General features: G+C 44.5%; 1 long non-coding RNA gene across 1 annotated transcript; it reads right to left on the bottom strand.

The window, feature by feature from the left end:
• Positions 1–8,674: 8,674 nt before the first annotated feature.
• On the bottom strand, positions 8,675–13,740 carry LOC109291602. Its single transcript, XR_002095903.1, has 3 exons — positions 13,650–13,740; positions 11,924–12,078; positions 8,675–9,776 (listed from the first exon to the last, which is right to left on the bottom strand). It is a non-coding gene; the product is annotated as an uncharacterized LOC109291602 (long non-coding RNA).
• Positions 13,741–14,456: the final 716 nt, after the last annotated feature.

The following is a 14,456-nucleotide window of genomic DNA, read 5'->3' as shown; positions in this document are numbered from 1 at the left end:
GTTTAGCTTATAAATATTGAGAATGTTGCATCTAGTATTTCCATCCTTTTTTTCTGGAAGACCTCTGGGAAGTCATAAGGATCAAGAATACTAGCAATCAAATGGATATAGATGCTGAATCTTTAACAAATCCTTTCTTTACCTGAAAAAGGTAAGTAGTAATTAAAGTTAAATAGGAAATAAAAAGTGAATGTCTGTCTTGCAATTTTAGGAATTATTATTTAAATTATTTCTTGACAAGTTGCAGCAGTGTATCCTCATTGACATCTGGGGTGTTTGTACATGTGACGGGGGTTTAGCTCTCCCTAAATTCAAATGGTGGGCTTTTAAATGACACAATTACCCACCCTTTCAATCTAGGGACTTTTGTGATGTCACATGGTGTCACAGTGCATCACGGCCCCCCGTCAGCTGATCTACCTCCCCACCCCACAGGCTCCACCAGGAAAAAAAAAAGTGGTGAGGGGCCCAACCAATTCCCCTGCCTCCAAGCCTACCTGCCTCTCCCACAGCAGGAGGGGCAAGCTGCCAGTGAGCTGGGTGGTCTCTGAGCTGCGGAGGACCCCGGTCCTTCCCTCCATGGCAGCAGTGCCCTCCAGATGGTACCTACCTGCTAGAACTTTCCCCAGGCTGTCCCAGGGGGTGCTGCCACTGTGGGGGGAAGCACCGAGCCCTGTGCAGCTCAGGGGCTATGCGACCCAGCGGCAGCTCATGCAGACAGGCTCGACTGAGGGGAAGAAAAAAAAAACAGTGAGAAGCCTGAGCTCTTTTGCTTTTTTTTTCTCCTAGAGCCTGCCTGCCTGCCTGAGCTGCACAGGCCCCGCTGCTTCCCTCTACAGTGGCAGTACCCCCTGTGCAGCACCTGCTTGCTAGCAGCCCACCCAGGTGGTCCTGGGGGGCACCACAGCTGGGGAGGGAAGCACAGGGCCCTGCGCAGGCAGGCAGGCAGGCTCCAGGAAGGTGGGTGGGAAAAAAAGATCGGGCTCCTTGCCACTTTTTTTTTTTTAATTCAGTCAAGCCTGCCTGCACAAGCTGTTGCTGGGTCACACAGCACCTGAGATGCATGGGGCCTGGTGCTTCCTTCTGCAGTGGCAGCACCACTTGGGACTGCCCAGGCAGGGTGCTAGCAGGCAGGTGCCGCCTGGGGGGCACCGCCGCCATGAAGGGAAGGACTGGGGTCCCCCGCAGCTCAGGGACTGCTTGGCCCACTGGCAGCTCACCCCTGCCCCCTGCTGCAGGATAAGTAGGTGGGCTCCAGCACCCCGTGCACTGTCCCCGCCGCTTCCCCGCTGCCTGGGACTGCCCAGGAACAAGTTGGCTTCCACTGGGACAGAGCAGCAAGGTGGCAGGAGGGTGGCTGGGTGTGCTGGCAGCGGGAGAAGGCGGCAGGGATGGTGCATAGGGCAGGGCAGGGTGCTGGAAGCCTGCCAAGCCTGAGCTTCCCCGCGCACATGAGATTCCAGCACCCCGTGCACCACTGCACTTTGTTACATAACAAACTAAAATACCTTGGATGGGTTTTACCTTGCTATGTAACAGTCATTTAAAGCAAAATATACCGCCGAACATGTACATCATCACAAAATTAAAGCAGAATACGCCACCAAACGTATAAATAGCAACACCATTAAAGCAGTGCAAAAGGGCAATTAAGCCGTTTTAAAGACCAATTTTGTCCTGTGTACAAGCTCTCCTAGATATCAGAGATGCACACATCAGTTACATGAACTCTAGATTGTCTTTGTCCTTAGGTACAATTAGTCATTATTTCAGAGCTGTAACAAGCAGGATTTGTGCCTTGGCAAGACCTGTGGGAGAGTGGGAAGGGGGGTGGAGGAGGGGAAGGCATGGTTCACAGAGTTGGGGTGGGGGATGCATGGGTTCTGAGAGTGGAGGGGGAGAGCCTGGGTTACAAAAGCATGGGTGAGGGGGTACAGGAGTCTTATCCATGCTGTGAACTCCAAAACAGTCCCCAACAACACTATTGCTGCCACTGCCATGAGCTCTGCCTACCTCAGCTCTTTCTTTCAAAACAGCAGCTATGTGGTATCTCCGTACTGGCTGCTGCTGCTATAAGAGCAATGCCATGGGGCTGCTCTTGCTGCCGGGCAATGACACCATGGAGGTGGGGAATGATTCTGATGTCCCTCTTAAGTTGGCGCTGGGGGCTGGTGCCCCTTTTGCCCATCCCTAGTTACACTACTGCATTATTGACTGCATGAATACATGGTATAGCACACACATCTATAGTCTGAATAAAGAGAATGGCAACCCTTCTATGACTGCATTTCTGTCCTTCCAAACTCAGTTGGAATTTCAGCTGAAAGATAACACAACAATAGTCCATTCAGTACAGCATGACCTCCTGTCCTATTCATACACTGACCAGATAACTCTATTGATTTTTATTACTTTTCTGACTTGATTTAACAGCCTTAATATGGTGGTCAGATGCTAAAAAGTTATTCATGAATGTTTCTGACATTTCCTTTTGGATGTCTGTCAGCTCAAAATCAACAATGAACTACTAATCTCCCCATCCTCCTTGTTCACTCCATTTTTCAAGATCAGTGGGAGTTTTTGTTTTCTAAGTGACAGCTAGTTGAATTAATAACTCTTAAAGCCACAGTGTAATGCCAATTGTTTGCAGGATCAGGGCCATGATTTTCATTGTAATAACTTTTCCCTGACCAGTTTCAGTTGTAATAGTTCAAACTCATTAGTTTGAGGAACCCTTGTAAAAAAGAAACGTTCTTCTGATGGCAATGATCTTCATGACATTGTGGGACACAGGCCAGGTTCCAGAGGACTGGAAAAGGGCCAATGCAGTTTCCCTCTTTAAAAAAGGCAAAAAGGAGGATCCGGGGAACTACAGACCAGTTAACCTCTCCTCAATACCTGAGAAGTAACTGGAGCATATCCTAAGGAAGGCCATTTGCAAGCATCTGGAGCAAGAAAAGCTGATCACAAGCAGACAGCATGGATTTATGAAAAACTAATCATGTCAAACAAACCTGATCTCCTTCTTTGACAAAGTATCTACTTAGGTGGAAGAAGGGGATGCTGTGGATACAGTATATCTGGACTGCAGCATAGCTTTTGACAAGGTCCCCCACAACCTTCTCATAAACAAATTGGAGAAATGTGGGCCAGACAAATCTACTACAAGTTGGATAGATAACTGGCTCAATATCCACAAGTAAAGGGTCTACGTCTATGTCAGAATAGCAGGAGGTTTGGAGTGGAGCCCCACAGGGGTCTGTGCTAGGCTCAGTGCTCTTCAACATGTTAATTAATGATTTGGATGCTGGCATAGAAAGCTTCTTGAGCAAGTTTGCAGATGACACGAAACTGGGAAGGATTGCAAACAAAGACGATCCCAGCAGGGTGTGGGGCCCAGGGCAAAGCAGCCTGCGTAGGGCCCCCCTCCCTGTCCTATGGCACACTTACACTGGGGAGCGAAAGTCCTGGCACACCGGATGTGGTGCGATGGGTGGCAGCTGGAACTTCTGGCTGGAACAGGCGAAGAGTTGTTCAACCTGCTGGGCGGGCGGACAGGTAGGCCAAACTGCAGCCGTGGCTTCTCTGCGTGGCTCTGCAGGGTCCAGAGCAGTTGCCCAGTTTGCACCCCTAGGGACGGCCCTGACTGAAAACACATTGGAGGATGCGAGCACAATTCTGAAGGATCTTGACAGATTGGAAAGTTGGGCTAGGGCTAACAGGATGAAGTTCAATGCAGACAATGCAAGGTGCTGCATCTCAGAAGGGAATAATCAAAAACACAAATATAAATTGGGTGACACCTAATTAGATGGCAGCACAATGGAAAAGGACTTGGGAGTCTTGGTAGACCACAAACTCAATACGAGTCTGCAGTGTGCACAGCCGCACAAAAGGCAAATGTGATTTTGGGATGCATCAATAGAAGCATTAGGTACAAGACATGGGAGGTGATAGTGCCCCTCTACTCAGCATTGGCGAGGTCTCCTCTGGAGTACTGTGTGCAGTTCTGGGCTCCACATTTGAAAAGGGACATGGAGAAGTTAGAGAGGGCAACAAGGATGATAAAGGGCTTAGGAAATCATATGAGGAGAGGCTGAAGGCATAGGTGATGTGTACCTCCCGAGGCTGTGGGGGCACGGTGACTGCCCACAGGTGGCGGCAACGTGGCAGTGGTGAGCAGGGCCGCCCGCAGGTGGCCACACTGACGTCAGCAGCGAGGGTAGGCCAAGCAGGGATTGTCTACAGGCAGCTGTGACAGTGTCAGAAGCCGACCGGGGTCCCCCACAGCTGGATGCCAAGCCCGGAAGTGCTTGTGGCACTTATAAGGGGGGGTACCAGTGCTCCCTCAGCCCATCGCTTAAGCCAAGACTGCTTGCTCTCGGGGGAGCACCAGTGCTCTCAGGGGGTGCATGTGCACCCCCGTGCACCTTTTACACATTACCTATGGCTGAAGGAGCGAGGCATGTTTAGCTTGTGGAAAAGGTGCTTAAGAGGGGACATGATAGCAGTTTTCAAATACTTGAAATGCTGTTATAAAGAAGGGGGAATGCACCTTTTCTCTTTTGATGTAGAGAGAACATGGACCAAAGACTTAAAGTTGCAGCAAAGTAAGTTTAGATTGACTATCCAGAAAAGCTTCTTTGCTGTTAGAGTAGTAAGGCAGTGGAATAGACTGCCTAGGGAAGTTGTGGACTCATTATCACTAGAGGTGTTCAAGAAGAGGTTGGACAGCCATTGGTCAGAGATGATCTAGGCATAGCTATACCTATGTTCTATTATGGGTATTTCTGGTGCTTCTGGGCTTTGCTAGTTGCCCTCACCCCCACCTTTCTGCTACAATGTATATTTCAGCACTTATACAACTTCATGCAGTGCAGTGCAGTTTGCCTCAGCTCGTGTGCAAAGCAGACTCCATTAATTAAGTCTGCTCCAAAGTGGCAGAATGTAGTGCATCACTGGAAAATAAGTATGTGTATAAATGCCCTTTAAGTAAAGAAAGGCTCTGTTAAAGAATTAGCATACTTTCCCCATTGTGGGTTAGCACTTACTGTGACTTCCTGGAGGTTTTCTGGGAAAAACAGGGAATGATATATGTGACATTCTCAATACTTATAAGTTGAACAAACAGTTTAAAAAAAAACTTAGAAAGAAAAATAAAAATCTAAAAAAATACTTTTTGCACTATCTAATTTCTCAATTTCTATGGACAGCCCTACAATCCTGTCTTATTATTGAGGTCTATGATCTGGATGTCATCTTTGACTCAGAGCCATGTGTAGGCTGTCACATCCAAGTGGTATCTGAACTGTGCCAATCCTTTCTGCATAACACCTCAAAGATAATGCCCTTCCCTATCCATACATGTAACTGAAACTCTAGGCTCTCATCACTTTGCATCTTGATTATTGCAGTATCCTTTCCTCTGGTCTTTACAAATGCAATCTTAGTGTGCTCATAAAGATCATTTTCCTAGTCCTAAGCTCTGACCATATCACCACTCTCTTTGCATGCTTTCACTGACTGCTTTGTCTACCATATCAAATGTAAGCTACTTGTTTTCCCCTTCAAGGCTCTTCATAGCCTGTATCAACCCAACTAACATATCTTCTTCTTTGAGAGGCTAACTCAACTCTTTTTGGCCATTGATGCCCTCCTATATCACCCACTTGTTAATTTTCACACAAGTACTTTCCTGCTTTCTCTCATGATGCCTTCCATGTTTGGGAGAAGCTCTTTATAATCATCTGCAGAGGTGCATTACTATCCTAATCTGGGTAGATATTAAAACACTTCTTTGCCATAATGCCTATAGACAGTTGAAATGATTAGGCTTTATTTTTTACTGATACCATTGCTTATCCTTCTGACCAGTATAGACTCACTGTTTCCCTGTCAATCTGATTGTATCCATCTGTTATCTCTTGTCTTATTCTTAGAATCTCTTGGGTAGGACCTGTGTTTTTGTTCTGTTTGTACAGTGTTTAATAACACAATGGGAACTCAATCCCTGATGGGCTCCTAGGTATCATAATATGCAGATAATAAGTTAAAAGTAGTTCAAACAATCAAATACCATGATCTAAATTACAACAATAAGAAAATATAAAAGTAAAAACTTAACCATTTTTTTAAAATGAGAACATGGTATTTAGTACTGTTCACATGCCCTGGATTATAATGATCAAACCTTTTCACTGGTTCACTTTTCTCAGTACGTGGGTTTTATTATTTACTGTTATCACACAATGTCTCTCAAAATGGTGGAATTTCATAGTTGTCAAAGACATTAGGGCTGGAAGAGACCTTGTAAGATCATCAAGTTGAGTTCCCTGCCCAAGGGGCAGGAAGTCAGCTAGGGTCAAAGGATCCCAGCAAGATAAGCATCCAAATATTTCTTAAAAGTGTCTAGAGTAGGTGCTTGCACCATCTCTCGGGGGCATCTGTTCCAGGCCTTGGGATCTTGGACAGTAAAGTAGATTTTCCTTATGTCCAGCCTAAAATGGTCTTGCAGGAGTTTGTAACTGTTAGACCTTGTCATCCCTTGGAGTGCTCTGGTGAACAGGCATTCCCCCAGATCCTGATGCACACCCCTTATGTACTTATAGGCTGCCACCAAGTCACCCCTGAGCCTGCACTTCTCCAGGCTGAAGAGACTCACAGGTTGCAGCCTTTTTTCATAAGGCCTGTTCTCTTGCCCTCTGATCATGCATGTGGCTCTTCTGTGGACTCTTTCAAGCTTCTCCACATCCTTCTTAAATTATGGCACCCAGAATTGGATGCAGTACTCCAGCTGTGGTCTCACCGAGGCTGAGTACAGCAGGAGGATGACATCCTGGGTCCTGCTCAGAAAGCATCGGTAGATGCAAGCCAGAGTTTTGTTTGCTTTGCCAGCTGTAGTGTCGCATTGGTGGCTCATGTTCATCTTGTGGTCAATCATGACCTCCAAGTCTCTTTTGGTCACGGTGCTAGTGAGTGTAGCACTGCTGAGCCTATAAGTGTGATTCAGGTTTTTATTCCCGAAGTGGAGCACCTTGCATTTTTCCATATTGAATGCCATCATGTTTTCATGTGCTCATCTTGCAAACTTATTGAGGTCAGCCTGGATTACCAGCCTATCCTCAAGTGTGGACACTCTTCCCCAAATTTTGGTGTCATCAGTGAACTTAACCAGGCCGCTTCTAACACCAATGTCCAGATCATTTATGAAGACATTAAAGAGTACAGGTCTGAAGATGGAAACTTGGGGTCACCACTAGTCACAGAGTGCCACGTTGATTCGGTTCTGTCAACTACCACTCTCTGGGTCCGACCTCGGAGCCAGTTCCCCAGCCATCAAAACGTTGAGTAGTCAAGACCGCAGTTGCCCAATTTTTCCATAAGGACATCATGAGATACCAGGTCAAAGGCTTTTTTGAAGTCCAGGTGATATGTCACCCAGTCACAGAAGGAAATGAGGTTGGTTAGGCAAGACCTACACCTAACAAACCTATGCTGGCTATCCATCAGAATGTTGCCTTCTGTTAGCCTGTCTAGAATGGTTTTCTTGATAATTGTTTCCAAAATCTTCCCAGGGGTTGAGGTCAAACTGATTGGTCAAATTTGATTGTTTGACATTATGTCGAAAACCTAATAAATTCAGATTTGGCATATTGACTTCATTAGGTCCAGGTCTGGGAAAATCTGAGTTTTAGAGTATATATATGTATGAATGTATGCAGCATTTTGAAAGGTGTGGTCATGTTCTGTTTTATTTATACACGTGTGTGCACACGTGTGTGTGTGTGTGTGTGTGTGTGTACACATATATAAAATTCTGCAAGTCAACACTGTTGTACAGGCCAATAGCCTGTAAATAACCATGGTCAAATATTGGTACAGGAAACTATTCCAACATCTCAGTTTAATTTTGCTACCACAGAATATACAAGTTTAAATTTAGCCAGTTTGTCTCATGACAATGGAGAACACTACATTCATTACTTTAGGGACTATTCAGTGCTAACATCTGTAATTATATGAGTTTAATTACAGCCGTCCCTTCATGGATTGATTTAGAGGTTATTCTCTACACTTTTTCCAGTGAATGTATACTACTACAACATTTAAGTAAAGTTATAAAATAAGCAAGCATTTTACCAGAAATGTAGGCTGGTTCAAATACAAGTGGATAAATTCTTAAAATGCTCTATATAACTACATACAAAATAGAGAGCAATTTTATATTGCAAAAGGTTCCTACACTTTCACAAAATGTACAAGATTTTTAAAAATTCTATACTAGAATAATGCTTCCATAACTTATATTTAATGTGCTGGGGCACTTTTTTCTTGTAGCAGTTAACGTATAGCTTGTTTTTATATTGTAAGCTCTCCAGGACAGGGACTATCTCTTATTGTCATGCAGTGCCCAATACAGTGAAAATTATTTTGGGGGTATTACTATAGCGTTTATTTAGTTGAATTAATGCATGATTGAAGACCGCTTCAGGCTAGACATAAGGAAAAACTTCTTTACAAGCCAAGTGCCAAGGGTTTGGAACAGGCTCCCACCACAGGTAATACAGTCATCCACCCTGGCGATCTTCAAAAAGCGTCTTGGTGCCCATCTTGCTGGGGTCACCTGATCCCAGCAGTCTTTCCTGCCCAAGTGCACGGGGGCTGGAGATGATCATCTGTAAGGTCCCTTCCAGCAGCCCCTAGCAACTATGAAACTATTATAAGAGAGGTGCCTATATGTATATATAAGTCCAAATCCTATTTTCTGGGCACCTATTAAATTCATTAAACCATGCAAAAGAAGTGCCTGTGAATTTAACCACTCCAGTCCCTAACCAATCCTTCTTAAACAGCCTGGGAAAATAGACTTTTTCTAGCATGAAAGCTTACAGACTCAGGTTGTGAAAGACCAAGTTAGAGACCAAGTTTAAAAACATTGGGCCAGATCTTCTATTTGTTAGTAATGCTATTCCACTCTGTTCAAATCCCTGAAAAATACATTACTGTAAAAGGTGAATGAGTCCTCTTCTTCCCTGCCGCTTTTTGCGATTTAGGCTTAGTCCATAACTTAAGGCATTACAAATACTGATCTGTTCGGTAGGTTTTCAAGGACTAAAGCAAGGTGGATAGTGTTGGATATGTCACTTAGACACCTACTAGGTATAATATGTTCTGGCTCATACAGCCCACACCTGAGAAACTGAAACCCGCACCTAATAAAGCTGGTGCAAAACTGCCATTGGTTCCAGTGTCAGATTATTTATCAGGCCTACCTCAAGGTGCTGGAGACTCTTTGCTGATCTCAACAATGGAGCTATATGGTAGAAGGGAGAGGAGAGGTGATATATCAAATCACAATTATGTTCCTAATATTTAGATAAGCCCTTCCTGTATCTTAGCCATCTGCAAAGAGTAAAATCAGGACACATTAAATACATCAAACTGGCACTTCTATAACAAATTGTGAAAGACAAATGTATCCAGATTTCTGATTTTATTTCTTTTCTTATTAATACTTCATATCAAATGGAAAACCTTCTAAGATGAGAGCAGGGAAAACATCACAAAAACAGGAGTAAGGTTGTCTGTTATGATGTAAAGATAAATACAACTGCTTTGCTTCATTTTCTCTTCTTTGTGTTAGAGACTTTTTGCTGCCAGGGAAATCCTTTTCATCTTCCCTGAAATTCATCACAGCAGCACCCAACTGACATACGTAATCATCACAGTTGTGTATTTCCAAGAGATTCCTTTCTTCTGTCTTAATCTCTTTATCCCTGAGGATGATAAAAGCATTATCTGAACAGAGTTTACATATATCCATGTGGTTTTAGGCACATGCAGGTTTTCAAAAGTATATGCAAATATTTCTAATTGGAGAAAAGTTGATGTTTAAAAACAGTGAATTTCTTTTGAGATTCTATACTGTGTTTAGTGAATGTTTTAGTTTTACGTAATAACATAAAAATATGGTTTTGTGTGGACATAGAAGGAAACTACTTGCTTATTCTTCAAAAACCCTTCATGCAACACTAGAGGCCAAATCAGGGGTGGACCCAGGTGGGCAGGATGGCATGCTTGCATCTCCCTTTGACCGTGTGCTGCATGAGCAGTGAGCTTTCTGTGCTCACTGGCATGTGAGTGCAAGTTTTGATGGAGATCTGCATGTGCCATGAATTCAGAGCTCACAAGCTGGTTATCATGCAGCTCCAAAGCCCAAGGGTGAGTGCTGCTGCTGTTTGCCTTTCCCTCATGTCTTCCCCTTCTCCCAACCTCCCCTTACCCCCCCAACTCCTAGTGGAATTCAGCAGTGAAGGAAAAGAGGGAAGGAGCAGCGGCTGCGCTCAGCCTCTGAACTCCAGAGTTGTATGAATGTAGGGGATGATCATCTCTTCCTCTCCTCCCCTCTTTATCCTTGTTGTTTAATTTTTTGGGGGAGGGAAAACAGTGGTGGCACTCACCTTACTGGGCTCTGGAGCTGTGTGAAACTCAGAGACTCCAGCCAGATCTTGTTCCAACTAGCTGGTGAACTCTGAGCTCACTGGCATCTAGGATGGAGATACCGGGGAGAGGCATGCAAACACACCCCCTTTGGCCGCATGCTGTATGGGCAAAATGATCTCTTCACTGAGTATGTGCCACCCAGCCAAAGGGGGGTGGTCACACCTCCTCACAGCAATTCTGGATTTGCCGGTGGGTTGACTTCTTTTTTACATTTAAATGCCTAAATGGTGGAAAGATGGGCATCTTTCCAGGAGGGGAGAGGCCATGGGTTCTGGCCCCTACTCTGATTGGCTTTTCTGACTTTTGTATTTAACATTCATTAGATAAATTGGGTAGGTGGAAGTGGGATAGCTTCTGGCCCACTAGGATAAGTATAGTCAGAGCCTGGGGCTTGCTCCTTTTGATGATAGTATCCTTGGCATTGAGCCACACTCCCTCTAATTTGCTTGCTTACTCCTGGCCCCACAAATCTTCTCCTCTTAGTTGTCCAGTGGTTCAGCTTCAAGAGTAGGACTAGGGAGCCTTATCTGTGGCTTGAAGGTTGGAACATTTTGCTAGGAAAGGCAGGTTCAAACCTCATCTGGATAAGGGGCAAGAATCTGGGTCTTCCACTCTAACCACCAGGCTAAAAGATAGGACATTTCTTCTTTTTTGTCAAGCAGTTGCTAGTTGTGTTTTTCTCCAACTACATTTTTGGGGGACTTACACAGACATAGGCACATATCCATGCAGCTCTTTCCTACCCTGGAGCTTAGGAAGCTATAGTGAAGTCTTCTTACTGTACTCAGAAGGGAAGCACAGCACGAACATAGCTATGTAAGTACAAATAGCATCCACCCTATCTGACCAGAAAAAAATGTCATTATCTGACCATGTAAGTGCAACTGAGGAGCTACCTCTCCTCTGTTTCTTCACCAATGATAGAGCTGACATTTTGAGCACCTGTATTCAATTTTGAGAGGCCATTTAAAGTACAGATAGGCTGCATGAGAGAATGTTATTATGATATCCAATATGGTCAAGCAGTTCAGCTTACCTTTTTTGAGCCTTCTTCAAAGGTTCAGTTTCAGGATCAAACAATTTCTTAGACAACCACAGTAAAAACTAAAATGGATGCAGGAAATGTAACAACTACAGTAACTGTGTTGTGTGACAAATCACATAGGAGCTTTTTGAGTTCTAGCTCTAGCAAAGTCTCAATTATTCAGCTATTATACAAGTATAACTGGCCCCAAAGCATAACCCAATGTAACAGGAGCCTCTGACCAGCTTGGAGCCTCATGTCATTGTGTGGTCTAAACTGCTCTAATGCTGCTCCTGAATGAGATTCCATTACAGTCAGAAACAACAAAGATCACGTGATTCAAAAACAACAGTATACAGTCTGAATTAGATTTTACTGTGTTAGATTTCAATTTACCTAGTATTGCAAAGAATGAGGTAATGATGGTGGTAGTAGTAATGATAACATGGATCTGGCCTGTGGAGGTGGGGCATCTGTCCTGCAGAATTTCATTGAGGGCTGGACCACCCATTTCTGTTGGCTGGAATGTATCCATGGGTTCATCACTGCATCTGCAAGAGCCACTGTGGCAGCAGTGTTAATATCCATGGCTGTCAAAGCTGCAGTTTTAGTGCAGCTCCAGAACCCAGGGGCTAGGGACAGACATTACACATAAACCACTTTAAATGATCAGAAACTGGTTTAAACCTGTAACAGAACAGATGTTCAGTGCACATAAACCAGTTTGAAAATGGCTGAAACCGGTTTGATGTGAATGTGGTTGAAAGTAGTATCAGACTTAACTGACTTGGATTAAACGGGTTTATGCAATGTCTGTCCCAGATCCCTTGCTGGTTTAAGTTAAATCAGAGTCCCCCAGCATCCTGGCATGCTCTCTGGGCTGGGCAGGACTCTCTGCTCCACAGCAGGGTGGGCCCCTCCCCTCTGCTCCTTGGCTGGGGCTCAGCACAGACTTGCAGGCACAGCAGGGTCTGCTGGCTTCCCCGTGGGCCCCCCCCACCCACTCACTGCTTAAACAGAGATCCCTTCCCCCTCTCTGCCACAGCAGGGACCATGGCCAGCATGTGGTATGCTAGCTAATGCCGAGTGGTGTCTGGGTGTGTTTCTCTCTCCAGTTTCACTGGAATAGGCAGACATAACAGTGACCGCTTAGGGCTTTTGGAACTAATCAACAGGTCAGCCGGTAAGCTGTTTACGAAGTTTGAAGTAATGTGGAGAGAGGCTATTGCTTCGCTAATTGGGTGATAAAGACTGTTATCAGCCCCCACTGGCTGGCTTCCTCACCTGCCAGTTTGCTGTAGACAGTATGATGAAGCAGGGAGGGGGATTGAAAAATCTCTGTATCATCAACAGATGCATGAATTCCATACCCTGCCTTGCCTCAGAGTGCTAGTCCAGGGCTGGGGGCTGGCAATACTCCTGCCCCTTGATTAGCCAGAAGTGAAAAGCCTGGGACTGTGCAGGCAGACATCCCTAATGAGACAGTCCTGCTGGGGCTTGGCCCAGCTCAGCTCTCTTCAGAAGGGAAGGGAGGGCTGCTCTAGTACCTCTCCCTCCTTCCCCCCTGCTGCTTCTAGCCTGAGCCCCTCTCCCTATCCTCTGCTGCACTCCCCTCCTCCTCCTCCAGCTCTTCTTATCAGACTCTGTTGAAATCAGGGGTTTTAGTCACTCTGGTGACTAATATCAGCAGCAGAGGAAAAGTGGGGTGGGCAGTAGTAGTGGTTAGGTTCTGGAACTGTACTGAAACAGCAGTTCTAGCTGCCACTGGAATTAATGCCATTGCTGCTGCTTGTGGGTTCTCTGGCCTGTGGAGAGCCCCATAGTCTGGATTTAGCTTGTAGTGCCAAATGTGTTTGACACCCCTAGCTCTTGAGGAGGATCTAGAAATCAGGTCTCCTGCATTTTAGTCCTGGATCTGTGAATGACCCTCTGTACAACCTTGTGGAAGTCCCTTATCCTTTCTGTGTCTGTTTACCCATTTAACAGGACGAAAAGATAATCCATACCTCTCACAGAGGTGTAAGTAATGTTTGTGAAGCTATTTAAAATCTTCAGTTACAAAGTACAAGTATTATTAAGAAATAAAAACCCTGTCAAAATGATATAGTTCAGACATACTCACAAAACTTATTGTATATGAGGGTTCTACAGAATGCTTTTAATTCAGACCCTCTATGTTTTCCAGTTGCTGCACATATGGTCCTGCCTCCAAAACCCTGGAAAATGTTACATATGATAGAGTTAGTTTTCAGCAGGCAGATTTAACATTAACACTAATGGGTCTCATGTAGTTAAATCCCTGCATACTGTGCTAAAAGTGTGCCCTTAGGTATGCTGCAGTGGCAATTAGTTACAAAGTCAGTTATATAAGTGTATTGTGGCATTTCCTAATTTTATGGCTGCAGAATCTTAATATTATCAGAATGGCGTTTCCTTTCATGATATGTGTATTTCAAAAGCAATAAATGTTTGTTCACAAACCTGCTAAGGCTATTAAGTAATAATAGGGCAGTTGCCTATTATATCATTTGTAATACAAAAGCACTTAAAAACAAAAGAAAATGCATAGCTGAGGCCATCCTAAAATTGATGATGTTCACATAGTAAGTATAAGGTCTGCCAAAGCAGTTCATTAAGCTACTGTGGTTAAGGCAGCCAGTGTCTGTAGCCAATGGCACACCCAGAAGGGCCAGCATTACAACTGGATTGCCCACACACAGCTAGATTAACTGAAGGCTGTCTTCAGCATGAGTTCAGGGTGAATCTCACACTTCCACCTTTGGATCCTTAGTAAAATACCTTAACTATTCCACTACTACATCCTCCTACATAATAAACAAACAAGAAATGCATATTCCTCACCAACTTAAATTTAATCTGTGCAATTTTAAGGTTTTAGGTATATTGTTTCTATTATCTTGTTTTAGAA

This window comes from Gavialis gangeticus, unplaced genomic scaffold (genome assembly GCF_001723915.1).
Source record: "Gavialis gangeticus isolate Ggan-Ray unplaced genomic scaffold, GavGan_comp1, whole genome shotgun sequence".
Classification (NCBI taxonomy): domain Eukaryota; kingdom Metazoa; phylum Chordata; order Crocodylia; family Gavialidae; genus Gavialis; species Gavialis gangeticus.
This window is presented reverse-complemented; position numbering and strand designations above follow the sequence as displayed.